General features: G+C 46.6%; 1 protein-coding gene and 1 non-coding gene across 2 annotated transcripts in view; one reads left to right on the top strand and one right to left on the bottom strand.

The window, feature by feature from the left end:
* The window catches only part of LOC140460302 (uncharacterized), a 251,439-nt gene that overhangs the window by 75,444 nt on the left and 148,181 nt on the right, over positions 1-27,814 (top strand). The window lies entirely within an intron of this gene.
* trnae-cuc (transfer RNA glutamic acid (anticodon CUC)) lies at positions 6,583-6,654 on the bottom strand. Its single transcript has one exon. It is a non-coding gene; the product is annotated as a tRNA-Glu (tRNA).

Here is a 27,814-nt window from a genome sequence, read left to right on the forward strand (position 1 = left end):
TAAATGTCAGTCAGAATATAAGAAGCTCTACTGTTTATTTAACCCTCTGCTGTCATTGTCCTGGGACTGTATGAATGGGGAAGTGTAGAGGAAGTTTTACTCTGTATCTAACTCAATGCAGTCTCTGTCTTGGCAGTGTTTGTTGGGGACAGTGTTGAGGTAGCTTCACTTGAAATTTAAGAGTAGAGGAAGCTTTATTCTGATTGTCATCCCATGCTGTCCTTGTCCTGGGAGGTTTAGATGGCATCTATAATTGAAGTGAATGCAGACTTGGCTGTGGGAGTGGAGGGTACTTCTACCTGAGCACACCCATCTTTGAGATTGCTGTGCTGTTCAAGACAATCTGAGACATCTTCATGCACTTTTCCAACCAACCACAGGGTGGTTAAGGATGGGTATAAATGCTGGCATTGCCAGCGATGACCACACCCCATGCATGAATAAATACTTCCTGTTTAAAAGTTACATTCACGTTCCAAACCCTCTAATGTATGATTACTTACATGGAAAATTCTTGTCTGTTTGCAATTTCATTTTAAAACATAGGAATGTGTCAACCATGTAGAAATATAACAAGAACAACAAATGGAGAATTTAACAGGTAATGAACAGGACCAGAATGCTGAGTCAGCCTGACCCCCATGGCTGAGAGAGTTCTCCCAGATGTTGAAGTTACGCCAATGCCTTTTATTCTTGCAGCTTCCCCAAAAGTTTGTCCCTGATGTAAGATCATTCAATGACCCGAAGGACGAACTCTTTTTATCTCCATAGCTGATGCCAGACTTGCTGAGTAATTCCAGTCCTTCTGCTCTACCCTTTTATGGGATTTGAGCTTTCCTAATTCAGTGTAATGAAGAACTGAAGATGCTGGAGATCTGAAACACAAAAATGCATCAAATGCTGGAGAAACTCAATAGGACTGGCAGCACATGTGGAGAGAAAAGCAGAGTTAGCATTTCAAGTGCTGTGACCCTTCTTCACAACTGTTCTGGACTCAAGCCAGGATATTGTCTTTGTTTCTTTCTCTCTCTCTCCACCAGTGTTGCCAGACTGGCTGAGTTTCTCCAGCAATTTCTGTTATGACACTTTCACAAGGTTGATGTATGTTATCCATCCCTAAGTGCAAGGTGTCTTGCTTGTGCCAATTCAGAGGGCAGTTTAAGAGTCAACCACGTTGCTGTGGGTCTGGAGTCACATGTAAGTCAGACCATGCAAGGATGGCAGTTTCCCTCCTGAAAGGACATTGATGAACATGGGTTTTTAGGACAATTGACGTCAGTGCCATCGATACCATACTGAGACTTACTTTGTGTTCCCCATTTATGATTTGAATTATTCACATCTTACCTCTTGCTGTGGTGGGATTTGAACTCATGTTCCCTGGATTACTCATCCTGTGACATTATGACTACACTGTTGTTTCCCATTCTTTGCTATTTTGTGTTTGTTGTTCACGTCTTTGTCCTTTGATGTTTGGGAAATTGAACCTGTTTAAAAGATTGCCCTAAATTTGTCCCTTTGACCAAGTCTTTGGTCACCTGTCCCAATCTGTGCTCCGGTCTTGTGATTTTTAAAGGAATTCTCAGTATGTTCATGTGAAGCACTTTGACATAATTAACTGTTCACAGGTAGTATTTGAATGCAGCTTGTGTCCCTATCTTAATATCTGAAAGTACAGGGTCATATTTTAAATGTAGAAGACAAAAATGAGGATGATTTCTTTTTTTTTCTGAGGGTTGTGTGTCTTCTTCAAAAGGCAGTGGATTCAAAATCTTTAAGGCAGAGGTAGATAGGTTGTTGATAACCAAGTGGATGAAAGATTGTCGGGGATGTGTTGGAATGTAGAGTTGAGGTTGAATTCAGATCAGCCATGATCTTATTGAATATTGCAGCAGGCTCGAAGTGCCGAGTGGCCTACTCCCGCCTTGATCAGGGTTAATGACAGTACTGACCCTCTCCAACATCACTCTATCCTCTGGGAGGGTCTGCTTTTAGCGTCTTCCGTTCTGATTTGTTTAACCGTAGCTGCTGGTGTTGGTATCTATACTGATGATATCCAACTGTGCCTGAACACCACTTCTCTCTGACTCCTCTGTCATTCATAATTTACCAATAATTTCATCTGAATGCCTGCCCAATTTCCAGCATTGGATAACCATAAACATTCCCTTAGTTCAATATTGTGAAGTGTGAAGACATTGTTTTAGTCCCCAAGTTCGACCTGAGCCCCCGTCCACCCGCCCCCCACCCCCACCTCAGTAACTCTGTTGACAGCCTTCATGTCACTTTAAAACTAGGATCGATAGATTCGTGAAGAGTTGGGGGATGAACAGTTGCAGGAAAAGGGCAGGAAAGTGAATGTGGGGAATGCCTGATCACCCAGAATCCTACTGAATGGAGAAGCAGGCTCAAAGGGCTGAATGGCATGTTCCTGTTCCTCCATCTTCTGGTTCCCGAGCCCTTACCTCTGATACAGGACACAGACTTCAGTGTGTGCCATTACTGAGAGTGCTGATGTTCCCTTGTGTAATATCAACAACTTAGCAGCTGCTGAAACCTCTTGCTCCTTTGTTACCTCTAAACAGAATAAGCCAATGTGTTCAGGGGAGGCGATGGCCGACTTTATTGTCACCAGACTATTCACCCAGGTAGTGTTCTAGGGACTTGGGTTCAAAGCCTGCCACGGCAGAAGGTGGAATCTGAATTCAATATAAATCTGGAATTAAGAGTCGACTGATGAAATCGTTGTGGTTTGTTGTAAGAACGTATCTGGTTTCCTGCTGTCCGAAACTGGTCTGATCTACATGTGATTCAGATCCACTGTCAGCTGATTCAATCAAAACCTCCACTATAACCTCCCTACTTTTATACTCCATTTAAAGGCCAATCTCCCTTTTGCCTTCCCTATTAGTCACTGTGCTCCCACTGATTGTGGATCAGTGTAAAGTAGGTCCTATATCTCTGATTACATCGGTACACAAGGCAGTGAAGAAAGGTTTCAGCACACTGGCCTTCATCAGTTCGGGAATTGAGTAGAGATGTTGGCAAGTTATGTTGTAGGTATACAGGACGGTGATGAGGCTGCACCTGGAATTTTGTGATCAGTTTTGGTCCCCTCAATGTTCTGACTTCTGACTTCTTCAACTCTGGGTTTGGTTGAAGTGTTGGGATACTTTGTCCAACTCAGCATGTTTAAACTTGGCAGGAGGTGAGCACAACAAGATTGAAGTATTTAAAGTTACTTGGACTCTATTTTAAACTTACATCAGGACCAGTAGTCAGAGACACATACAAAATGGAAACAGACCCTTTGGTACAACTGGTCCATGCTGACCTGACATCCTAAACTAATCTAGTGCCATTTGACAACACCTGACCCAAATCCTGTGGCAGCACATTTCATATAAGTACTACCCTCTGCATGAAGAAGTTGTCCCTTTAATATATTTCGGCTCTCACCATAAACCTATGCCGTCTAGTTCTGGACTCTCCCATCCCTGGGAAAAGACCTTGTCTATTACCCTGTCCATGCCCCTCATGATTTTGTAACCTCTATTAAGTCACTCCTCTGCCTCTGATGCTCCAGTGAAAACAGTCCCAGCCTATTCAGCCATTCCCTATAGCTCAAACCCTCCAACCCCCAGCAACATTCCCGTAATTCGTTTCTCACAGAGAAGTCAACGTTTCAGTCCTGAAGAAGGGTTAATACCCAAAACGTTGACGACGCCACATCCTGGTGCTGCCTGGCTTGCTGTATTCTCTCATCCTCCTGCTTGCCTACTTCGGGTTGCAACATGAAGTTGCTGAGTGGTAACCACTGCAGCCTCACAGTGCCAGGGACCCAGGTTTGAATCCAGCCTTGGGTGACTGTCTGTGAGGAGTTTGCACATTCTCCCAGTGTCTGCGTTGGTTTTCTCTGGGTGGTCCTGTTTTCTTCGAGAGTCTAAAGATGTTCAGGTCATGTCTATTGCTTAATTGCCCATAGGGTTAGGTATATTCGTCAGAGGGAAATGGGTCTGGATGGGTTACTCTTCGGAGGGTCGGTGTGGACTTGTTCGGACAAATGGCCTGTTTGCCCTCTGTACCTAATCTCATATACACTACTTTTGTCACTAACGAATGGCAGAGTCGATTTGACGGGCCGAATGGCCTAACTTCTGCTCCGATGGTCTTGCAGTCGTAGGTTTCTCTGGATCATTTCATTTGGCAATGTGCAGTCCCTGGCTCAATGAGCAGCAGTTTTCAATGAAACCGAAGCTCATTTGATGGTTGAACTCCTACAGTGTGGAAACAGGTCCTTCAGCCGAACACATCTGCACTGATTCTCCGAAGAGTAACCTACTCAGATCCATTTTCCTACGCTCCATAAATTGCACACAGACCCCCAAGGGTGGAAGTATTCCTGGGTTCCTGGTGCCATGAGGCAGCAGTGCTAACCCTGAGTCACCATGGGGTTGTGGTTGTGGGGGGTGGGGGAGTCAATTGCAGTCCAGCAGAAAACAAAAACAGCCCACCTACTCTCCCACTGCACCCACTGTCAGAACTGTTAGGAGGTTCAGTCCTTGAGGGTGACTAAAGGCAGCGTCACTGGTAGGATCTGATTGCTGGGAGCGCTGGTGCCCCCGCTGGTGCTTCCGCAAGTTGCAGGAAAACATGATCCTCTTCACACACTCGGGCCAGCTGGAGGGCATCTCCCCGGTGTGGACACACTGGTGCTTCAGCAGGGCAGCGGAATTGCTGAAGGACTTCCCGCACTCAGTGCAGCAGAAAGGCCTCCCCCCCCGCCCTCCAGCCACCATCCCCCCATGTGGACCAGCTGGTGCTTCAGCAATGTGGACGAGCGGGTAAAGCCCTTCCCACACTCGGGCAAGAGAACGGTTTCTCCCCGGTGTGGACTGACTGGTGAGTCAGCAGGGCTGAGAAATTGATGAAGGCCTTCCTGCACTTAGTACAACTGAATGACCTTTCCCCCATGTGGACCCACCAATGGGCCAGCAGGTCGGAAGAAAGAGCAAAGCCCTTCCTGCACTCGGGGCAGAAGAACGGCTTCTCCTCAGTGTTGACCCACTGGTGTCTCAGCAGGTGGGAAGAACTGCTGATGGCCATCTCCCACTTGGGGCCAGAGAACAGACTTCCCTGGTGTGGACCAACTGGTGCGTCAGCAGGGCAGAGGAATCACTGAAGGCCTTCCCGCACTCAGGGCAGCAGAAGGGCCTCTTCCTCTCTGCAGACCCATTGGTGCTTCAGAACCCTTTCAAATTTCATAATATGCTTCTGATAGGAGGGAGGCCAGAATTTCACACAATATTCCAAAAGTGGTCTAACCAATGTCCTGTACAACCACAGCAAAACCTCCCAACTCCAATACTCAGTCAAACCCACAAAAAACAAACAGGAAAGAATGGAGGGACAAACCGACTTTTTGAGAGTCAGCTTGGAAGCATCAATGAGAAATCGGTGGACTGGGTTTATTCGGTACCCGTTCTCCTTTAATACACTATATATGTATTTCTCTTGTGCTCTTCGCAGTTTCTCTGTGCTGCAGTGTGTAGTGGCTCGTTGAAATAATGTCCTGATGCAGCTTCATTTGTGGATGTTGGGATGATTGCTTCTGTGGTTAAGTACTTGGTTTGGGTGTGTTGGTTTTTCCGTAGATGCTAGTTTGAAGTTTCCCATTGACTGTTCGCTCTACTGTGACATCCAGGAATGGCACTTTGTTGTTGTTCTCCTCCCCTTCAAACCAGGAGCCCCCCTTAGGCCATAGTCTCACTACTTGGAACACCAATATACAGACTAGTCAAAGGCCTCCACTGAAGAGTAAAACACCAAGTCGAAGATTCACGCTACTCCATTTACTCCATCCAAACATTCCTGAACACCAAAGACACTAAGATAGAATAGTATGGAATAATGATGTCCTTTGATATAACAGCCCTGTTCACATCCATTAACATCAACGTGGCCAAAGAAAACTGAAGACACTACGCGAACAACCAAAGACACAAATACAGCCTCAAATTCATCAGCAACGACAACGCTGCCAACCTCATGGAACTGTGCCTTACCACCCACTTCATATTCAGTAACAAGCCCTACAAACAAATCAACGAAATACCCATGAAATCACCAGCATCAGGATTCCTAGCAGAAGCAATAATGCAGAGAGTCGAACAAACAGCCCTTCCAATGATCCAACCCAAAGTTTGAGTCCGCTACAATGATGACACTTTTGTCATCAAAAAATGAAACAAATTAGAGGAAACATACAACACCATCAACATTATCCTTACTGGCATAAAATTCACAAAAGAGGAGATCAACAGCAAAGTGCCATTTCTAGATGTCACAGTAGAGCGAACAGTCAATGGTAAATTCAAAACAGCGTCTACAGGAAAACAACGCACGCGAACCAAGAACTTAACTACAGAAGCAATCATCCCTACACATACAAGCAAATCTGAATCAGGACACTATTTCAACGAGCCACTACACACTGCAGCACCCAGGAACTCCGAAGATCAATAATTAACTGTACAGCGCATTTGAGAAGAGCGTGTATCCGATAAACCCCAAGAAAACTGCTTCCCTGACCGGGAATCGAACCCGGGGCGCGGCGGTGAGAGCGCCGAATCCTAACCACTAGACCACCAGGGAGATGCAGATATGCTCTGATGGCTCTACTGAAATTTTCTTCCCTGCTCGGAAATCGAATCCAGGCCACAGCAGTTGGAAAGCTTTCACCTGTGCATCCAACAATATCATTTCTTGTATCCATTGCTCCCGATGGGGTCTCCTCGACATTGGGGAGACTGGAGACTCCTCGCAGAGTCTAGTCACAGCACTTGAGGGAACATCTCCAGGACACCCGCACCAATCAACCCCATCGCCCTATGGTCCAACATTTCAACACCCCCTCCCACACTGTCGAGGACATGCAGGTCCTGGGCCTCTTCCATCGCGGCTCCCTCCCCACCCGATGCCTGGAGGATGGACGCCTCATCTTCCGCTTCGGGTAAATTCAACCGCAGGCCATCAATTTGGACTTCAGCAGTTTCCTCATTTCCCCTCCACCCACCTAACTTCAGTTCCAACCTTCCAGCTCAGCGCTGTCGTCAAGACTTGTCTCACCTGCCAATCTCCCTTCCGACCTATCCGCTCCACCCTCCTCTCTGACCTGTCACCTCATCCCCACCCCCTGTTGCACTCTTTGCTACCTTCGGCCCAGCACCCCCCAATTTATCCCTCCACCCTGGAGGGGTCCTGCCTCTATTCCTGATGAAGGGCTTTTGCCCGAAACGTCGATTTTCCTGATCCTCGCGGAAGCTATCTGACCTGCTGTGCTTTTCTAGCACCACTCTGATCTAAACTCTGGTTTCCAGCCTCTGCAGTCCTCACTTTTGCCTACCCAATAAAACCAGTGTGCCAATTTCACATCAACAAACTGACACAAGCAGACACAACGTCGACAGAAACACTAGCACATTACTTTACATTAAAGACATCTGTGAAATGATGTCCAGACAACTCAACCCTCTCAGCATCATGGTCGCCCACAAATTTACCAACACACTTAAACAGCGGCTAATGAACCTGAAATACCCGATACAAACAACCAGCAAACGAATGTTATTTACAAAATACTATACAAGGAAATATATACATGAACTCTGCCACACAGGTCTCTGTGGCAAGAAATGCTGGGATGAGATAAGGAAGACTTTTTTCCAGCCAAAACGAATCGGCACTGACTGGACAGCCATTTAAAATCAAGGCTGTCAGCCCAGGGTGGAAGATCCGAAGGGATGAACAGTTTTCTTATTTCCTGAAGACTCACAAAGCTGAGACTGGGTTTTGGTGTTTGTTCCCTTTCCACTCCCAAGAGCCGCAGTGGTTGGGGCGGTGTGTTGGGGAAAGTGAAATGTGCCCGTGACCAGTGTGTGGGGTCTTTCAGCTTCCCCTCCTCTGACGGCGCTGTGACTTGACTCTGATGTTCTCAGGGACATTTACTGACACGAGACAGTGAAAAGATTCTCATTCCTGCAGATTAGGAATTGTACCCATATGCCGGTTTCAGGACAATGAGAAAGATTAATTGGGGTGTGTGAAGAAGCTGTGAGCTGCATTTCAAACAGGTAGGTGGAGTCAGATACGTCATCCATTGCGCCCATGGTCCTGAGAGTAGCTTACACCACCATGTTCAGAGCTCTGACGTTAACACGGACATGAGCAGCAATGGGAACATTCACAAGGTGAACAACCAAAGATAATCACCGTCACAGATTCCCTTCCACAGGCCCAACTTTGTGAAGCAGTATCTTTCACTGGCAAAGGAAACACCCTTGTCCTCAGGTGCCTGCTTCATTTCGATCAAAATTTCCGCTGATATCTGCTTGTTCCATCCTGACAGACAGTGGGTTGCAGATTCTCATCGTTACCAATGTGAGTGAAATATTTCCCAACTCCACTGATTTGAATCTTAAATAAGAAACCGGGGAACAGTCTCCCTTTGTTTTTGACGACATTTCTCAACTGCAGTCGGCAGGGTTCACACCTGCGTGGGGAAACCGCAATGGATCTCAAGTCCATCGCATTAACCACTCGGTCCACCAGTACAGAACCACACTGACAGCTTCATTTCCCAGATCTCTCTGCTTGTGGAGCTTAGAAAGAGTATATCACTGCTGAGTTTTTTGAGTCCAAACACTTCACAGGTTTCGATACGGTTGAATATTTGCATTTGGCGTGTCTAGGTGTTTCATCCCGAAAGATGATATGGGCTTTCAGTTAAAACAAAAACTGAAATTGCAGGAGCAACTCAGCAGGTCAGGCAGCATCTGTGGAAAGAGAAGAAGAGACAAGATTTCATACCTTCTTCTGAACTTTGCCTTCTCCCACACGTACTACCAAACCTGCTGAGTTTCTTCAGCAGGTTCGCTTTCTGTCTCGGATTCTCAGTATCCGCACTCCTTGACGTTGGACATTGAATCAGTTCAGAAACCCCTTTGTGTTTCCTCAGTGGAGACGATTTCCATTTGGGAAACATTTTCCTGACCCAATTAAATAGACGCTACTTTGCAGCTAAGAAAGCGGTAGGAGTGAAATCACCTTGGGTGGTTTCAAAACACCAACCTTGCAGTTAATAGCCAAGCGCGCTGACAAAAAGCAGCACAATGACAGGCATTTGGGTAGCGTCCACAATCTCTTCAAGGAAGCTAGTACTGAATTAATACGTAATTCAGTTTGCCTAGCCATCAGTTTTATTTTCCCATAATAAAGCCTGGGACATACATTGTGGAGACATAGGGACAGTCCGATCTCATCCTCTGCAGGCACATCCATGTCACTAGGAACTAGCTCTCCTACACTGGGGCCATCGCCTTCGAATCTTTCAGTGTTTTACCTGTTCCCGAGCTTTCGGATTGGCCCGGAGCCGAGAAGAGGTTTGAATGCCTGATGTGCAGGAACTGCAATTTCGCTGAAATTTGAAAACTTTCAACGTTCAAACTTTAACAACGTCCTCACTGAAATAATTTGCGAAAACCTGGAAGAAATTCTTCCAAACTTAGCTGGATCATTTCGGTTTGGAGGATCTTGATCTTAAATTAGAAAGAGGCTGTTGAATGTGGACATGTGTTCCCCACGTTAACTGAAAGTGGTTGGCCAATGCTTCCCGATGCAGGGCTGCCTGACCCACCGGGCGGTCTCTTTCCTAAACTGTTCCCGGCGCTTCCGGCCGCACCGTGAAGTCATAAGGCAAGCCCCCAGCGATGGCCTGCAGCTGTTGTGACTCAATAATGACGTTGGCCCCGGAACATGATTATAAATCAGTTCATGGGTCACGTGGTACTGAATCATTCAACGGAACTTTCTTCAAACTTCAGGGATTGATATGTGGGAGGAGGTAAATGGGCAGGTGTTATACCTCAGTCCACTCTTTCTTCACTTTCATCATCTCCCATAGTCCCAATAGTCCCAAGGCATCCATCGACCATTATCCCAAGGCATTTTCCCCTGTAACCGCCAAATGTGTAACACTTGCCCATTTACCTGCTCCCTCTTGAATAACCAAGGACTCAAACATACCTGCCAGATGAAGCAGCACTTTACCAGTACTTTTGCCACAACCTAGTCTACTGCATTCACTGCTCGCACAGTGTCGTTTCTCCAATGTAGCATGAAGCATAAACTGGGTGACTCTTTGCAGAACATTTCGGCTCTGTCCGCAAAAAGGCCCTGACCTTCCGGTTGCCTGCCACTTTAACACATCACCCTTCTTCCTGACCAACATCTCTGTCTCAGGTTTGCAGCAGTGTTCCAGCTCCAGATGGAAGAGCAACACCTCATTTTCCACTTGGAGCCCCTACTGCCCTCCGGTCTTCAATATCGAGTTCCATAACTTTCGGGCCTGAACTCCCCCATGTCCTTGACTCCTACCACACACACACAAACACACGACTCCGCGTTATCTCATAGTCTGCTGTGACACACTACTTATTGTTAGCTACTAACAGTCTCCATTAACAATTGTTCACCCTCCCACGCAGATCGTTATTCACTCCTACGTCCTTCCTATTGGTCTCTCTCTGAGCTGGCAGCAAACAGAGCAATGTACATTGGAGACTCTGAGGCAGCTGAAACTTTCTCAGAGTGAAATACATTCCACATTGTTTCAAGAATTGCAAGCAGCAAAGAGTTTCCAGAACATTTGCTTGTCATTCTGTCCCCGGAGCTCTGATGTTTGTCTCATCCCCAGGAACTGGGCGATCTCCACTGGCGGATAATTAAACCATTTTGTTTCTACTTGCACGTTGTTGTGGAGGGAGGGCAGAGTCCATTCGCTCTTCTGCTGTCTCTCTCTCTCTCTCTCTCTCTCTCGCTGAAAGCCTTGGGGTGAGAGGTGTCAGTTACATTAATACGGGGATTATGAACAGATTTGATTGTGAACTTGCTCCAAAGGTCTGTTTTCGGAGAGATAGAAAGATGCTGTGCTGGCGGGAGAGAATGGTTTCTCAGCTGGGTTATGGTCCCAACACGCACCCATTGTGCCATTCTCCTGCATTGCACAGCAGCTTTTCCAGAGAAGTATTCAGCTTTTCATCTGGCGTGTGGCATGCACGTTTGAGAATGATGTCAGAAGAGGTTCACTGATGTCGTGTCATATGCTGTTGTGCAGACATATCGCCGATGTTGAAAATTAAACTGTCTAAATTCCCACATTCTGTTTTTCGATCTGTGATTTCACTCAGACTCAAAAATGTTCAAAACTCGCAACGTTCAAACGTTAACAAAGTGCTCATAGAAATAATTAGCGAACATCGAGAAGAAATTTTTCCAAACTTACCTGGGGAATTTCCCTTTGAGGGGTTTTGAACTTTAAGTGGAAGGAAGGGAAGTTTGCCTCGAGGCTGTTTAATGTGGAGATGTGTTCTCCATGTAAACTGGTCGTAGTTGACCATCCCAGTGCTTCCCGATGCAGGGCTGTCTGGCCCACAGCGAGGTTTGCTCGTAGCAACTGGAGTGAATCCAGAGAGGGAGAAGACTCTGCAAATGTGCTCAACAACTTTTTTCTCTCTTATCGGTATTTTCCTTGTGTATTCCCTCAGTTAGTCACGTATGCAGTTTGCACCCTGGAAAAGGATTACTTCTTTTCTCATGTTCACAATTAAAAGTGTAGTTTCTGATTGAACTGAGCCGCATTGAAAGGATTGTCATATTGATATATATATCTACACGCATCTAGGTTAAATTAGATTCTCTACAGTGTGGAAACAGGCCCTTCGGCCCAGCTCGTCCACACCAACCCTACGAAGGGTAACCCACCATTTCTTTCTAACTAATGCACCTAACACTATGGGCAATTCACCTGACCTGTGGGAGGAAACCGGAGTACCCGGAAAAAACCCCACGCAGACACAAGGAAAATGTTCAAACTCCACACAGACAGTTGTCAGAGGCTGGATCCCAACCTGTGACCCCGCTGCTGCGAGGCAGCAGCGCTAACCACTAAGCCACCGTACTGCCTCAAACGCATTGCTTCATATGGTGTATCTCTGATATTGTTGGCTGTTGTAAAAGTTTCTTTGCAATTATTATTCACGTTCTAATGTAGTAATGGAGTTACGTCCTTTTTAAATCATTTTTATTTAATCCAAAGACAGAAAGTAAGTTAGCAAGTTTACTGGCTTTCTTTTCTCAAGCAGCCTTGACATTTCATTTTCATATCCTTGATTCAGTTCCATTTCCAGCACTTTTGTAGGCAGTTTATTCCATGTTATGAAGTTTACCTCGAGACACACCTAAGTCTATTTTAAGGTTTCTGTGTGCCGGGTAATGTGTGATCACCAGGCATCTGGCAATCTTCAGGAATTTCCACCTATGTTATGTTCATTTAACTGTGCAGACTGATCACTTATTTTGTGATTTTCTTTGCAGGAAGACGTGCAGAAAGAAATCTGAAAGGAAATGATACATCTACTTCTGACAGAGCCACTAGATTCATTGGGACTTGAATATCAGCAGCCATTCCAATCGAGAAGAAATGTTTGCTTTTGTTTGCTTGAGAGACTTTGGACACTGGTGTGGCAGGGAGAATACTGAGATACCGAGTGAGGGAGATTCAGTGCGCTGACTGTGAAAAGTGCTTCAAACCATTTACTCAGATTGGGGAATTAAAATCACACCCCTCACGGTGGGAAAGACGATATCCCCGCACTGTTTGTAATTTCAGACGCAGAGCAACACAAGGAAAGCTCCACCCAGTGAGGAAATCGTGGAAATGTGGGGACTGTGGGAAAGGATTCCCTTCCCCATCAGTGCTGGAAACCCACAGACGCATTCACAACGGGGTGAGGCCGTTCACCTGCTCAGTGTGCAGGAAGGGGTTCATTCAGAGAGACGCCATTCACGTGCCCCATGTGCAGGGGAGAGTTCACTCAGTCATCTGCACTGCTCACCCCCCAGTGGGTCCACACTGGAGAGAGGCCATTCACCTGGTGTAAGTTCCAAAAGGGCTTCACCTGCTCCTCCCACCTGAGGAGGCACCACCGAGTTCACGTGCCAGCGCAAGGGGATTGAAGGAGCGATGGCCAAGTGCTCCGATCAACCCAGCACTGGGGCGTCCCAGGTTCGAATCCCACTGCGGTGGATGGCAGAATTGGAATTCGGTCAGTAATCTCGACTTCAGAATCTAAGGATGACACCACTTTTAGGGGGAAAAAGCACCATCTGATTCACTCATGTCCTTTTCAGTGAAGGAAACTGCCGTTGCGGGAAAGGGTTCACTCAGTCATCCCAGCTGCATGTTTTACCCGGCTGTACCAAGGATCCAGTTACAAAGGACAACTCAGCTGACCAACAAAGAAAGTTGGGTGGGGGGAGTCGGTGCACTTTGAGCTGGAGGTGTTTTCTTGAAAAACTACTTTTTGTCTGCCTTTCTCCTGGGGAAATCTGAAGCTGTCACAAAATAGGGTCAGAGTAAAGGTTACCTGAACTTACCGCCCGGCTTAGACCCTGTGAGGTCCAACAGGTTTTTGTTTTAAAGCTGCTCATTTCTTTCAGCCTCCAGCACTAATGTCATGTCTCAGAAGGACCAGTGAATGAGTAGCTAATATTGTTACAAATTGTATATTTTTTCAGGACTTCAGGTTCATTGTTTCATTGGAATTGCAAAGATTATTGGCAACAGTGGGAGGTGTGGGCTGTATTCACTGGAAACAAAGTTTTAAAATGTCACAAACACCAGGGTATATTCTAACAGGTTTATTTGGAAGCACTAGGTTTCGAAGTGCTGCTCCTTCTTCAGGTAGCTGTGGAGTAGGATCACAAGACACAGAATATATCGCAAAAACATTATCGTGTCATTCAACATAAGTGACGTATTGAAGAAACCTAGATTGCTGTTAAATCTTTCATCTTTTAAAATGGGCTGCAGATTTCGGTTCATTAATATGTACATTCCAGAACTTCTTTTAAGTCACGTTCTCCAGGAAAGTTGATGTTTTTTAAAAGGAGGTAACACCTCACATCAAACAACGCATGAAAGCTGTGAGGTGAGAGTCTGTCTGTATCCCAATCTTGAGTCAGACTGGTTCTATTTCCAAATATATAATCCTGTAAATGCAAATTCACCCCAAATGTGTGAGTGCATGCATGAGAGAGAGTGTGTGTATGTGCGTGTGCATGCTGGGTAAAGTGTGTGTGTGATGGAGTGTCGTCATGTGCGAAGATGTATGCGTGGGTGTGAGTGGGGGGCGTCTGAGTGTGTGTCTGAGAGAGAGCATGTCTATCGGAAAGGCTCTGCACGAGCGTGTGAGTATGTAAGAGTATGTGTGAGAGTGAGGGAGAGACAGAGAGAGAGAGCGCGTAACAGTGAAGTGGGGTTACCTGTCATGTGACATGAACCCAAGGTCGCGGTTGAGGCCATCCTCCTGGTTTCCGAACTTGGCTATCAACCTTTGCTGGGGCTCTAAAAGTGATTAAGCAGTTACACAACACACATTGGAGAGGGCAGGGTGGGACTTGTCTTTCGATTTGCAGAAGGTGGGACGTTCTGGGTGCTGGAAATGAAGGAATACACATACTGGAGGACCTTCGGCACAGAGAGATGGAGCTGGAAGCCAGGCTGCAGACACGATGGGGGATTCACTGTGGAAACAGGCTGTTTGACCCACCAAGTCCACACTGACCCTCCGAAGAATGTAGTCCCACCCCCCGACACACCCGATAATCCCCACAGCTAATCCCTGAATTTAGAACGCCCAATCCACTCTAGCCTGCACATCTTTGGAACATGGGAGAAAACCCGAGCACCCAGAGGAAACCGACGTGGACAGGGGGTGGGGGAGGGGTAGGAAAGTGCAAAATCCACACAGTCTCTGTGAGGGTGGGATTGAACCCAGGTCCCTGGCGCTGCGCCGAATCCCCTCTCCAGCTCTTGGCTTCTCCCCAATCCTGGTGACACTCCAATCAGTTTGAGGAATTCAATCTGCTTCCATAGAGTTTCCACGGGGCAGGTGTCGTTGTTACTCGGCAGATTCAACGATCCAATGAAGGGCTCGTCTATAGCGAGAACACTGGTCCACATTTCGCTGAAAAATTAAAGTTCTCTCCGCAATTAGAACCCTTGAGCACTCCCACGCAGGCTGCGTGTATTCACGGGGATTCTCAATGCATGTTGATATTTGAAATCATTTCCTGCAGACAAACATTTCCCCTCCTGGATTCAAACACTGCTGATATTCAGGCCCTGACTACATTTCTTGTCCCTGGCTGAAAAGCAAATCCTCCTCTTCTAATACCTTGCGAAAACAGATCACTGCTATCAGCGCAGGGCAGAAAATAGGATGAAAGAATTTTGGTTTGCACAGAACAGCCTTCTCTATCTTCTACCCGAAATCTCTGTCTCTCAATTCCTCCACCTTTCAATGGATTCCAACCCAAATTCATCCTTCCATCCTCCTGCCTTTCCCCAGCTCCCCTCTCCTGAAAGTGCTGACCCTCTGTTCAGTTTCTCAGCCACATCTCGCCATCCTTAGCATATAGCCCACATCTTTATTTAGTTTTTAAAACAGAAAGGCAGTGGTTTGCTGATGCCAGGATGTGAGGGTGACTGCACTCACACAGTGTTCCAGACTCGTCTCTTGTGTCATTCAGAAAAGTCTGCATTGCACATGTGCAGAGAAGGGTATGCTGGGAGTGGGTGGGATGCATTCACCAGCTCCCCATTGAAACATCCCCATAGCATCCCCTGTCCATTCTCTCTCTCTACCCGAACCTACCAGTCCCTTCTCTCTCTCTCCCACACATACCACTCTCCCCACTCCGTCCATTCTATCTCTGCACCCTCTGCCCTCTGTCCAGTCCCTCATCCACCCTCTGTCCCCATCCATTCCCTTTATCGCTCCACCCTCTGCCTTCCCCAATCCAGTCCCTTCCCTTACACTCATTTTCTCTCACCTCCCACACGCTGCCCCCATCCATTCCTTTTCTCCCCCACCTTCTCCCGCCATTCGTTGTTGCTCTCTTTCTCTACCCCGTCCATTCTCTCCCCAACCATTGACCCCGTCCATTCTCTCCCCACCCATATCCCCATCCATTATCTCCCCACCCATTGACACCTGTCCATTCTCTTCCCACCGACTGTCCCGTGTCCATTCTGTCCTGATCCACTGCCCCCGTCTATTCTCTCCCCACCCACTGCCCCGTCCATTCTCTCCCCACCCACTGCCCCCGTCCATTCTGTCGTGATCCACTGCCCCTGTCCATTCTCTCCCCACCCACTGCCCCGTCCACTCTCTCCCTACCCACTGCCCCGTCCATTCTCTCCCCACCCACTATCCCCGTCCATTATCTCCCCACCCATTGACACCTGTCCATTCTCTCCCCACCCACTGCCCCGTCGATTCTCTCCCCACCCACTGCCCCGTCTATTCTGTCCCCACCCACTGCCCCCATGAATTCTCTCCCACCCACTGCCCCCGTCCATTCTCTCCACACCCACAGGCCCCCGTCCATTCTCTCCCCACCCACTGCCCCGTCCATTCTCTCTCCCCACACTCTGCAACCAATTTCTTTCACTTCACACTCTACAACTCCGCATTCTCTCTCTCCTCCCCAATCCTCTTCACCACATTCTCTCTCTCTGCTCCCACCCTGTGTCCCCCCCATGGATTCTCTTCCCCCGATGCTCTGCTCTCCTACCCATTTTCTCTCTTTCTCTTCCCCCAGTCTCTGCGCCCCCGGTCAAATCTCACTCTGAGTACCCTCCTCCGTCCTTTCTCGTGCCTCGAGCCCTCTTTGATCACTGTATCAAGCCCTTCTAATGATAGAGAGAGAATAGATGGTGATGGCGACCTGGGGTGGGGGCGGGGAAGGGAAGCAAAGAAGGTTAACTGGAGATTTCCTGGGGCTGTTGGTCATGATGGGAGAAGAAGCGGTGGGAATGGGCAGATTAATGATCAGAAGAACCAATTGCCACTGACCAGAGTCAGTTACCAGAGGACAGGGATTGAAGTTCTTGAATGAAAAGCAGCACTTGTGCCTAATAAACACAGAGAATACTGCAGAAAGCCAACAGGTCGAGCAGCATCTGTGGAAAGGGAAACAGAGCTGACGTTGTGAGTCTGGTACGTTGTTTGTTCAGAAAACGAGTTTCCTGTTTGGCAATCAATTCCCAGACATGAGAAAACGGGTCTTTATTGAGACGGGTTTTGTGAAGTTTGAGCGATAATGAAACCAACAGGAAGTCATTTAAAATCGCCAGCGAAGAAAGCATAGCCAGCAGGTTACCACCCTGGGCGGGGGGTACCCCAAAGGATCTCTACGCCAACACCTTAAGTGTTCGGCCACAACTACACGCCCAAAGTTGTGCTCTAAACTTTCTCATGGAATACTTCTAACAGGAAAGGTGAGTGCTGGGCTTGTCCTGTCCGCGCCATAGCCCCAACGTTTCCTGTTCCCCTGGATTTGATCAGGACAGAGGAGGCTGATGGGAGATCGAATTGAACTACACACATTGATGAGAGATAGAGCGGCTGGGAAGGATCCATTCCAATGCGTAGAGAGATTAATAATCAGGGCCGAAATTAAGGAGCCACTTCAAGTATTGTGGGGTTCATTCAGCAAAGCTAATGTAGAACTGTTCACAGAAAATTGTGATGGAAGTCTCTCGAGTTATTTTGATGAGAAGTGTTGATGATGCTAATACAATCGATAGGATGAACGTAGATTGGTAAATGTATTTGGTGACAGTTCTGTTCCTGTGAGCGAAACCTGGATCTGAAGGAGTATAAGGGATCCGAAATTGGACACGTGACAAGAAACAGAGCCATCATTAACAGTTGGCTTTTGAACTGGAGAAGGTTTCTCGTGAAATTAGCCTGAGGCTTGACCTATGCAAGGTCAAGATAATATAGGTAAAACACGGAAACGCTATCCTCATTAGCAGACAGTGAAAGGATTACAAGACACAAATTAAACATTGTCGACAAGTGATACAGGGGACTGGGAAGATAAGTATTATAAACTGTGAACAGCAAAGTTCTGGAGCACAACACTTACATTCAAAGACCGAAAACATCCAGGTCCTGATTAATCAGATTGCATTGTGGTGCTTTTCTGCAAAACATCCACTTGCAATGCCCTACAAAAGAGTGACAAAACCCATCCCTGTCAGCCCAGGATAGAAAATCCGAAGGGATGAACGCTTGCTCATTTACTGAAGATTCACAGAGCTTAGACTGGGTTTTGGTGATTGTTTCTTTTCCACTGCCAGGAGCTGCAGTGGTTGAGGCGTTGAGTTGTGAAGAATAACATGTGCCCGTGAGCAGCATGTGGGGCTATTTCAGCTTCCCCTCATATGACTGCGCTGTGAGTTGACTCAGATGTTCTCAGGGACATTTACTGACGCGAGACAGTGAAAGGATTCTCATTCCTGCAGATCGGGAATTCAAACCATATGCCGGCTTCAGGACAATGAGAAGATTAATTGGGGTGTGTGAAGAAGCTGTGAGCTGCATTTCAAACAGGTAGGTGGAGTCAGATGCATCATCCATTGCGCCCCGGCCCTGTACGTATCTTCCGCCACCATGCTGCAGAGTTCTGACGTTAACACGGACATGCGCAGCAATGGGTTCATTCACAATGTGAACAACCAAAGATAATCACCGTCACTGCTACCCTTCCACAGGCCCAACTTTGTGAAGCAGTATCTTTCACTGGCAAAGGAAACACCCTTGTCCTCAGGTGCCTGCTTCATTTCGATCACGATTTCAAGCCCCTCACTGTTCTAGTCTCATTTCCAAACACTTTGCTCATAGCCTCAAAAGAAGCTCTGCGGGTATCTGCTTGTTCCACCCGAACAGGCAGTGGGTTGCAGATTCCCACCAGTCCCAATTTGAGTGAAATATTTTTCCCTCTCCACCGAAATGAATTTTAAAAAGAAGCCGGGGAGGAAACTCCCTTTCTTTTCGACGACATTTCTCATTTTGTACTCGGCAGGGTTCACACCTGCGAGGGGAAACCGCAATGGATTTCAAGTCCATCGCATTAACCACTCGGCCCACGAATACAGAACCACACTGACAGCTTGACTTCCCAGGTCTGTCTGCCTGTGGAGCTGAGAAAGAGTGAATCATCGCAGAGTTTGTTTGAATCCAATCACTTCACAGTGATTGGAAAGGGTTAAATATCTGCACATGGTGTTTGCAGATATTTAGGTGTTTCACCCCAAAAGATGAAATGAACATTCAGTTAGAAATTGCAGGAGGAACTCAGCAGGTCAGGCAACATCTGTGGAAAGAGAATCAGAGGCAACATTTCAAAATTCTGTTTTCTCCGACAGGTACTGTCAAACCTGCCATGTTTCTCTTTTGGTCTCGTCTTCTCAGCAGACGCAATCCCTTCCGTTAGACATTATTTCAATTCAGAAACCCCTTTGTGGAGAAGATTTCCGTTTGGGGAACATTTTCCTGACCCCATTAAAAGCGCACAGCTTCGAAGCCAAAGAAGGGCAGCGGACACACCGCCCCTGGATGGGCTCGAACCACCAACCTTCCGGTTAATAGCCGAACGCGCTGACCAATTGCGGCATAGAGACAGCCGTAGACGTAGGCTGCACCATCGCTTAATGATTTTATAATTCAGCCTCCCCGCCAGTCTCTGGACTGTCTCTGCTCAATCGGACCGGTCATCTTTCATTCTCCTCTAAATCCGCTTCCCAAATCGTTTCTAAATGATCACAAAGCTGGATACTGGGATTTCTGTTTTGCTTCATGAACATTTGCACATTTTTTCCATTTCCTAACTGACAATATTTTGCCAAATTCTCTTCCCTTGCCTCATGTCCAGGGATGAGGAATTTCCATTTTGGGGACACATTCCCAAGGTTGAGAATGTTCGCTTTGGAGCAAAGAAGGATAACTGGAGATTTCCTGGGGCTGTTGGTCATGATGGGAGAAGAAGCGGTGGGAATGGGCAGTTTAATGATCAGAAGAACCAATTGCCACTGACCAGAGTCAGTTACCAGAGGACAGGGATTGAAGTTCTTGAATGAAAAGCAGCACTTGTGCCTAATAAAGACAGAGAATACTGCAGAAAGCCAACAGGTCGAGCAGCATCTGTGGAAAGGGGAACAGAGCTGACGTTGTGAGTCTGGTACGTTGTTTGTTCAGAACCCGAGTTTCCTGCATGGCAATCAATTCCCAGACATGAGAAAACGGGTCTTTATTGAGACTGGTTTTGTGAAGTTTGAGCGATAATGAAACCAACAGGAAGTCATTTAAAATCACCAGCCAAGAATGCACAGCCAGCAGGTTACCACCCTGGGCGGGGGAGCCCCCAAGGATCTCTACGCCAACACCTTAAGTTTTCGGCCACAACTACACGCCCAAAGTTGTGCTCTAAACTTTCTCATGTAATTCTTCTAACAGGAAAGGTGAGTGCTGGGCTTGTCCTGTTCGCGCCATAGCCCCAACGTTTCCTGTTCCCCTGGATTTGATCAGGACAGAGGAGGCTGATGGGAGATCGAATTGAACTACACACATTGATGAGAGATAGAGCGGGTGGGAAGGATCCATTCCCATGCGTAGAGAGATTAATAATCAGGGCCGAAAATAAGGAGCCACTTCAAGAAATTTGGGGTTCATTCAGCAAAGCTAATGTAGAACTGTTCACAGAAAATTGTGATGAAAGTCTCTCGAGTTATTTTGATGAGAAGTGTTGGTGATGTTAATACAATCGATAGGATGAACGGAGATTGGTAAATGTATTTGGTAACAGTCCTCGTTATCGCATCGCCCTCTTGTTTAATTCATTCGACCCTCCTCATCTCTATGTACCGGAATTGCTCCCCAGCCTATGTCGCAACTCTGTAACAAAATGCATCAAAATCACTTATTAAAGCCTGAGTACGAGATCAAGTCACAATCCAGTGGTTGCATGAGCATTGAAACTAACATAAAACGTACCATAGCCAACGATTGCTCTGAGATAATCTGGGTGACGAAGTTTCTTAATTTCTTTCCTTGAAATGAATCACATCTTACTCATTTCTGTGTACGTTAATATTAATTCCCATAGCACTTGACCGTTCTAATTCTGTGATTGAGCCATTTATTGGCCTCGATGCATGAGTAGAATCTGTCAATTTTCAAGTGCCACCGTTAAGCCACACCTACAAACTTGTCTCCCGTTCACTCTCAGCTTTCCCTCATAACCGAGCAACGGGGACAGGGAGAAAACGAACGGGAGTAAAACTCAGTTTGAATATGAGTCGATTGCCAGTTGAAGAAAGAACGAATGTTCCGCACAAAAAGCAAAGTTTCACGGGAACATTGCACAATATGGATGTTAAACTCACGACCTCAGAATAAAAATCTTTTGTTCTACTCCTGAGGTATTCCAACATATAGTCAGGGTGTGACCAGTTCTTTTATCAAGGCGAAATAACTTTTTAAACTTTACGAAAACAAATACATTGATCAGCAGAAGTCCACAGCTCCAATGCTTTCTGCTCAAAACTCAAAAAATCATTAAGATTCCACTTCCTTTTTGCTTCTTTCTCAACGCTAACATCCAGTTTCTTCAGTTTCTCTTCTTGAATTTAAAGTTGTTTGTCTTTTTTTTGCCTTTTTTTGAAAGCAAATTCGCTTCAATATCAACAAAACTGACAGGCAAATCTGACACACAAACAGCCATTCGCGACCACATATCCCCAATTCTCACTTTCAGATTTGCAAAAGTCAATAAAATAAAGGAACTAAGCAGTTGAGCACGTTTAGAAAGTAGATGACTGACTTTTATGGGTGAGTCGCTTGGGCCTTTGCCAACGCTGCTCGCAGGTTTCGTGATCAGGACATAATCTCCCTCAGTTTTGTTGAGCCTGTGCTTGGTTCATTGGGAGATGAGGCCCGGGTTGCAGTCGACCCCGACTTAAGTTGCGTTGTTGTTTTTCACTGGCAGCAGAAGATTGGAGATTATAGGACCAGAACATTGCTGCTTTTCTATTTTTTCTTGTGTCGTTCCATCTGGGACTGAGGAAAGCGAATCATTATCGAGAAACCAAGAACATTACGTTTCTAAAGATTCAAGTGCAGGAATTCAATCAGTTAACTGTTCTGTGACTGTGTTTGTCCGAATATTGGTATAAGATGCCTGGGTGTGTCTGTGTTCGATATTTCAAGAACAAATAATTGGAGAATATTTTCTTGCAGATTGTGCCCCCGATAACAGGCCGCAAATGTGCAATAAGGAAACAGTTAAGATTATAGGAACATCGGAATATGAGTCGGCCATTTAGCCCCTCAAGTGTGTTCCAACGTTCAAAGAAATCATGGCTGATCAGAGGCCTAAATCCATTTATCTGTCTTTGGCCCATGTCCCTTAATACCTTTCCTGAACAAAAAAAATCTGTTTCGGATTTAAAGCTGACAAATTATCCTGTACCACTGCCATTTATGTAGGATATTTCCAAACATCTGACAAACTCAATGTGTAGAAGTGCTTCTGAACATGTACCCTGAAAAGTCTGGCCCTAATTCTACAATTTTGCTCCATTTCGACTTACAACTATTTTGGTGAACAGCCGGACTTGCTGACTAAATGCACCAAAGAGTCTGAGATGTAAAAAATCAGTAAGATCACGAAACCCGAGTGTTAGCGAATTCCAGCTTCAGACTACAATTACAGAAATAGCAATTGTCCTTTACAAGTGTGACTTTAACAAAATAAAGGCTGGGACATTCATTGTAAACGGTCTGACCACAGACACTGCAGACACACCCATGTCACAGAAACCACCCCTGTGTGGGGATACAAACAGAGTGGTATGGCAGCCTGTCTGCAATTTCGTTCGTTTCACTTGCATTGTCACTTTTGTCTCGATTTAGAAACACGAACTGACTGAGCGGAATACAGTCTTTCTCAGCCGTAATCATACGGTGCTTTTATAGCACTATCACCTCTTTAATTATTGGTCGAGTAATTCGGGAACGTGGTTTGGAAGCCGATGGCTCTCACCGTGTTCAAACTTTACCAAATGTCTGCAGAAATCATTAGCCAACATCGGGAAAAAGTGCTTCCAGACATACCTGAGGAATTTCGGTTTGATAGGCTTTGAACTTAAGTGGAAGGAAGGGAAGCCCCGATGCAGGGTCTGCCTGACCCTCTTTAAAAAACTCTCACCAGAAATTCCACCCGCAACACGACGTCATCGGACATGCGCAGTGATGGCCTGCAGCTATTGTGACGCAATAATGATGCTGGCCCCAGGAACATGAATATGTATTCGGCATTGGTCACGTGGTACTGAATCCAAAAAGTAGTTTTCAGAACATCTGCTTCTCATTCTGTCTCCCAGGACCCGGGCGGGTCTCCACTGGCGGATAATTACGCCATTCTGTTTTTAAGTTTGGCTCGAACACCCGAGTGGCCAGGGACAAGCATTACCCTCCTCAACAAAGGGGACAGAGATAAGGAGAACACCACCCTGAACTCCACAAGTGTGTAACCTCAACTTTCGACATTGGGCCAGTGTATCATTGTGATGATATTTAGCTCACATATTCAAACATTTGTTGGGGTAGCGGGTGAGGAGGGAAAGCTGCAAAAGATGACACTGAGCGGATAGCAGAGGATGGCTTCTATCCATCAACCTCTGGTTCTGGGCCCAACACGGTCCCGCTGCAGCACTCTGCTATGCTACGCAAACAGCCTTTCCAGACAAAAATTTTCAGCTTTTCATCTGGTGTGTGACATGCACGTTCGAGATTGATGCCAAAAGATCTTCACTCCTCTCGTGAAATATGCTGTTGTGAAGATGTATCGCTGTTGTGCAAATATTAACGTTGTCTAAATTCCAACATTCTGCTTTTCGAAGTGTGATTTCGCTCAGAACTACACACTTTCAAAAATCACCAAGTTGAAACGTAAACACAGTGCCCACAGAAAGAATTAGCCATGCCAATGCTACCCGATGCAGGGCTGCCTGACCCTCAGGGAGGTTTCTTTGATAAACTGTGTCCAAGCATTCCGGCCGCACGTCATTGGGTATGCACGATGATGGCCTGCAGCTATTGTGACACAATAATGATGCAGGCCCCGGGAACATAATATGAATTAGCCGTGGTTCACGTGGTAGTGAATGATTCAAACGAATGTTATTCCATGTCCAGGGATTTATTTGAGGGATGAGGTAAATGGGCAAGCGTTACACCCGGGTTCACTCTTCCTTCACTCCCATCACCCACCCATAGCCCCATGGCACTTTGTCCGGCAACGGCCGAAATTGGAACACCTGCCCGTTTCCCCCACCCTGCTCAGTATTCAAGGGCCCGAACATACCTTCGACGTGAAGAAACACTTTACCTGCACTTACCACAGACAAGACTACTGCATTCGCTAGTCGCAATGTGGTCTCGTCAACATTGGAGAAACGAAGCGGGTGACTGCTTCGCAGAACATCTAGGTTCTGCCCACACAAAGACCCTGAGCTTCCAGTTGCCTGCCACTTCAGCACACCACCCTGTTCCCTGTCCAGCATCACTGTCTCAGGCTTGTTGCAGTGTGCGAGCAGAACAATTTTGCACTTACAGTCGTCCTCAATATTGTATTTAATAATTTTAAGGCCTGAACTTCCCCACATCATAGCCCCGTACCACGCACACAAGGCCTTGTTATCACGTAGTCTGCCATTACACACCACCTATTATTCGCGACTAACACTTTCCTTTAACAGCTATTCACCCTCCCAGACAGTTCGTTATCAATTCCTTTGTCTGTCCAACCATTCTTGTCTCACTTTGGGCTCTATCCCTATCTATCATTTACTCCGCCCACCTTCCTCTCACCCTCCCATCTGCATATTAACCGACATTTTCCTATTCATCACCAGCTCTGTGGAAGGGTCACCGGATTCTTCTTCACAGAAGCTGCCAGATCTGCTGAGCTTTTCCAGCAACGACTGTTTTTGTTTCTGAAATACAGCATCCGCAGTTTTTATTCAGAAAGAGTTGCTAATTGGTTTGAGAGACAGAGTGAGAGAGTAAGTGAGACAGAACAGCCATGAACCGTTGGCCTCCGTTCTAATCATAAAGTAAAATCATTGTAGTACGATCATTGTCGTAAGGGCTTGTGGCTTGTGGCGCAACGGGAGCGCGTCTAACTGCAAACCAAAAAGTTGAATGTTCAAATGGTGTCAGCCTCAGTGTGCTACATAGGAGCTCCATTCCTGCTGTTTCAGCTTAGAATAACAGAATGTGCCGCAGCCCACCCTGGCTCTGCTGCTTCTTTGCAATGAGCAAGTTAGTGTCTTTTTTCGTACCGTAAGCTTGCCTTCTCCCTGTCAGTCTCTGCTTTGTTCCTTTGACCATGACCACCCCGAAATCCCTTCTGTGTCGATTGAATCTGCCTCTCTGTCACTGTCAGGCAGCCTTTCCTGATCCCAACCACTCCCTCTGCGAAAACGTTCTTCTTAATGTCACTTTTCCTACTGACTTTCAGTCTCTGCCTATTCGCTTTCAATCCTTTCAGGCGTGGAAGCATTTTCACCAAAGCGGGAATCATACGCCTGGACCACTCCACCATACATCGTGGGTCCTCTCACCTCCCGAAGCAACTGGGACTTGGTCACTATGGAATACATTCTACATTCCTTCAATAATTGCAAGGATGCAACAGTTTCCAGAACATCTGCTTCTCATTCTGTCTCCCAGGCTCCGGGCGATCTACACTGGCAGATAATTACACAATTCTGTTTCTAAATTGTTCTCTCACACCCGAGCGGACAGGGACAAGCATTATCCTCCTCAACAAAGGGAACAGATAACAGGAGAGCACCACATGTGCGTCACCTCAACTTCCTATGTTGGGCCAGGATATCGGTGTGAGACATTTAGTTCGCATCTTAAAAGGCAAGATACAGAACATAGCACCAGTGTAGGGGAAAGCTGCTGAAGGAAACATCGAGAGGAGCATCGCGGTTGGCTTCGACCCATCGACTGCTGGGTTATGAGCCCAACACGCTCCCGCTATGCCACTCTGCTATGCTGCATGGCAGCTTTTCCAGAGAAGTATTCAGCTGTTTGCCCCATGTTTGCACCAGGAACATAAAGAGATCCGGAGTTGAGTGATTTTGCTCAACTGGAAGTGAGATCTATGAGCACGATATTGCAAAGCAAGTGCTGCCTGATGTTATTGTTGTCGACTTGTTATCACCGATTGGGAATAACAATCCATCTTTCTGGCGAACACAATATGGATGCTCTGTCAAGCAGTCACCCAGTCTGCACTTCGTTTCAACCGGGTCCGATCCATCTCCCGCAATTCTGCCTTCCCACTCTCGTGTGCAATGACGTCACGATGCGGCTGGAAGTCTAAGGGACAGTTTATCAAAGAAACCTCCCTGTGGGTCAGGCAGCCCTGCATCGGGAAACATGGGATGGCCACCCATTATCAGTTTACATGGGGAACACTTCTCCATATTAAACGGTCTCGATGCAAACTTCCCTTCCTTCTGCTTAAATTTCGAAATCACAGTTCGAAAAGCAGAATGTGGGAATTTAGACAAAGTTAAGTTTGCACAACATCGATATGTCTGTGCAACAACATATTACCCGACAGCAGTGCAGATCTTTTGACATCAATCTCGAACGTGCATGCCACAGTCCAGATGAAAAGTTGAATACTTCTCTGGAAAAACTGCCATGCAGCACAGCAGATTGGCATAGCGGGAGCGTGCTGGGCCCATAACCAAGAAGTCATAGAGTCATAGAGATGTACAGCATGGTAACAGACCCTTCGGTCCAAACCGTCCAAGCCGGCCAGATATCCCAACTCAATCTAGTCCCACCTGCCAGCACCCGACACAAATCCCTCCAAACCTTTCCTATTCACATACCCATCCAAATGCCTCTTAAAGATTGCAATTGTACCAGCCTCCACCACATCCTCTGGCAGCTCATTCCACACACGTACCACCCCCTGCGTGAAAACGTTACCCCTTAGATCTCTTTTATGTCATTCCCCTCTCACCCTAAACCTATGCCCTCTAGTTTTGGACTCCCCGAACCCAGGGAAAATACTTTGTCTATTTATCCTATCTATGCCCTTCATAATTTTGTAAACATGTATAAGGTCACCCCTCAGCCTCCGACGCTCCAGGGAAAACAGCCCCAGCCTGTTCAGACTCTCCCTGTAGCTCAGATCCTCCAACCCTGACAACATCATTGTAAATCTTTTCTGAACCCTTTCATGTTTCACAACATCTTTCCGATAGGAAGGAGACCAGAATTGCATACAATATTCCAACAGTGGCCTAACCAATGCCTGTACAGCCGCAACATGACCTCCCAACTCCTGTACTCAGTACTCTGACCAATAAAGGAAAGCATACCAAACGCCTTCTTCACTATCCTATCTACGTGTGACTCCACTTACAAGGAGCTATGAACCTGCACTCCAAGGTCTCTTTGTTCAGCAACACTCCCTAGGACCTTACCATTAAGTGTATAAGTCCTGCTGAGATTTGCTTCCCCAAAATGGAGCACCGCGCATTTATCTGAATTAAACTCCATCTGCCACTCCTCAGCCCATTGGCCCATCTGGTCCTGATCCTGTTGTAATCTGAGGTAACCCTCTTTGCTGTCCACTACATCTCTAATTTTGGTGTCATCTGCAAACTTACTAACTGTACCTCTTATGCTCGCATCCAAATCATTTCTGTAAATGACAAAAAGTAGAGGGCCCAGCACTGATCCTTGTGGCACTCCACTGGTCACAGGCCTCCAGTCTGGAACACAACGCTCCACCACCACCCTCTGTC

Source organism: Chiloscyllium punctatum, chromosome 36, assembly GCF_047496795.1.
Source record: "Chiloscyllium punctatum isolate Juve2018m chromosome 36, sChiPun1.3, whole genome shotgun sequence".
Lineage (NCBI taxonomy): Eukaryota > Metazoa > Chordata > Chondrichthyes > Orectolobiformes > Hemiscylliidae > Chiloscyllium > Chiloscyllium punctatum.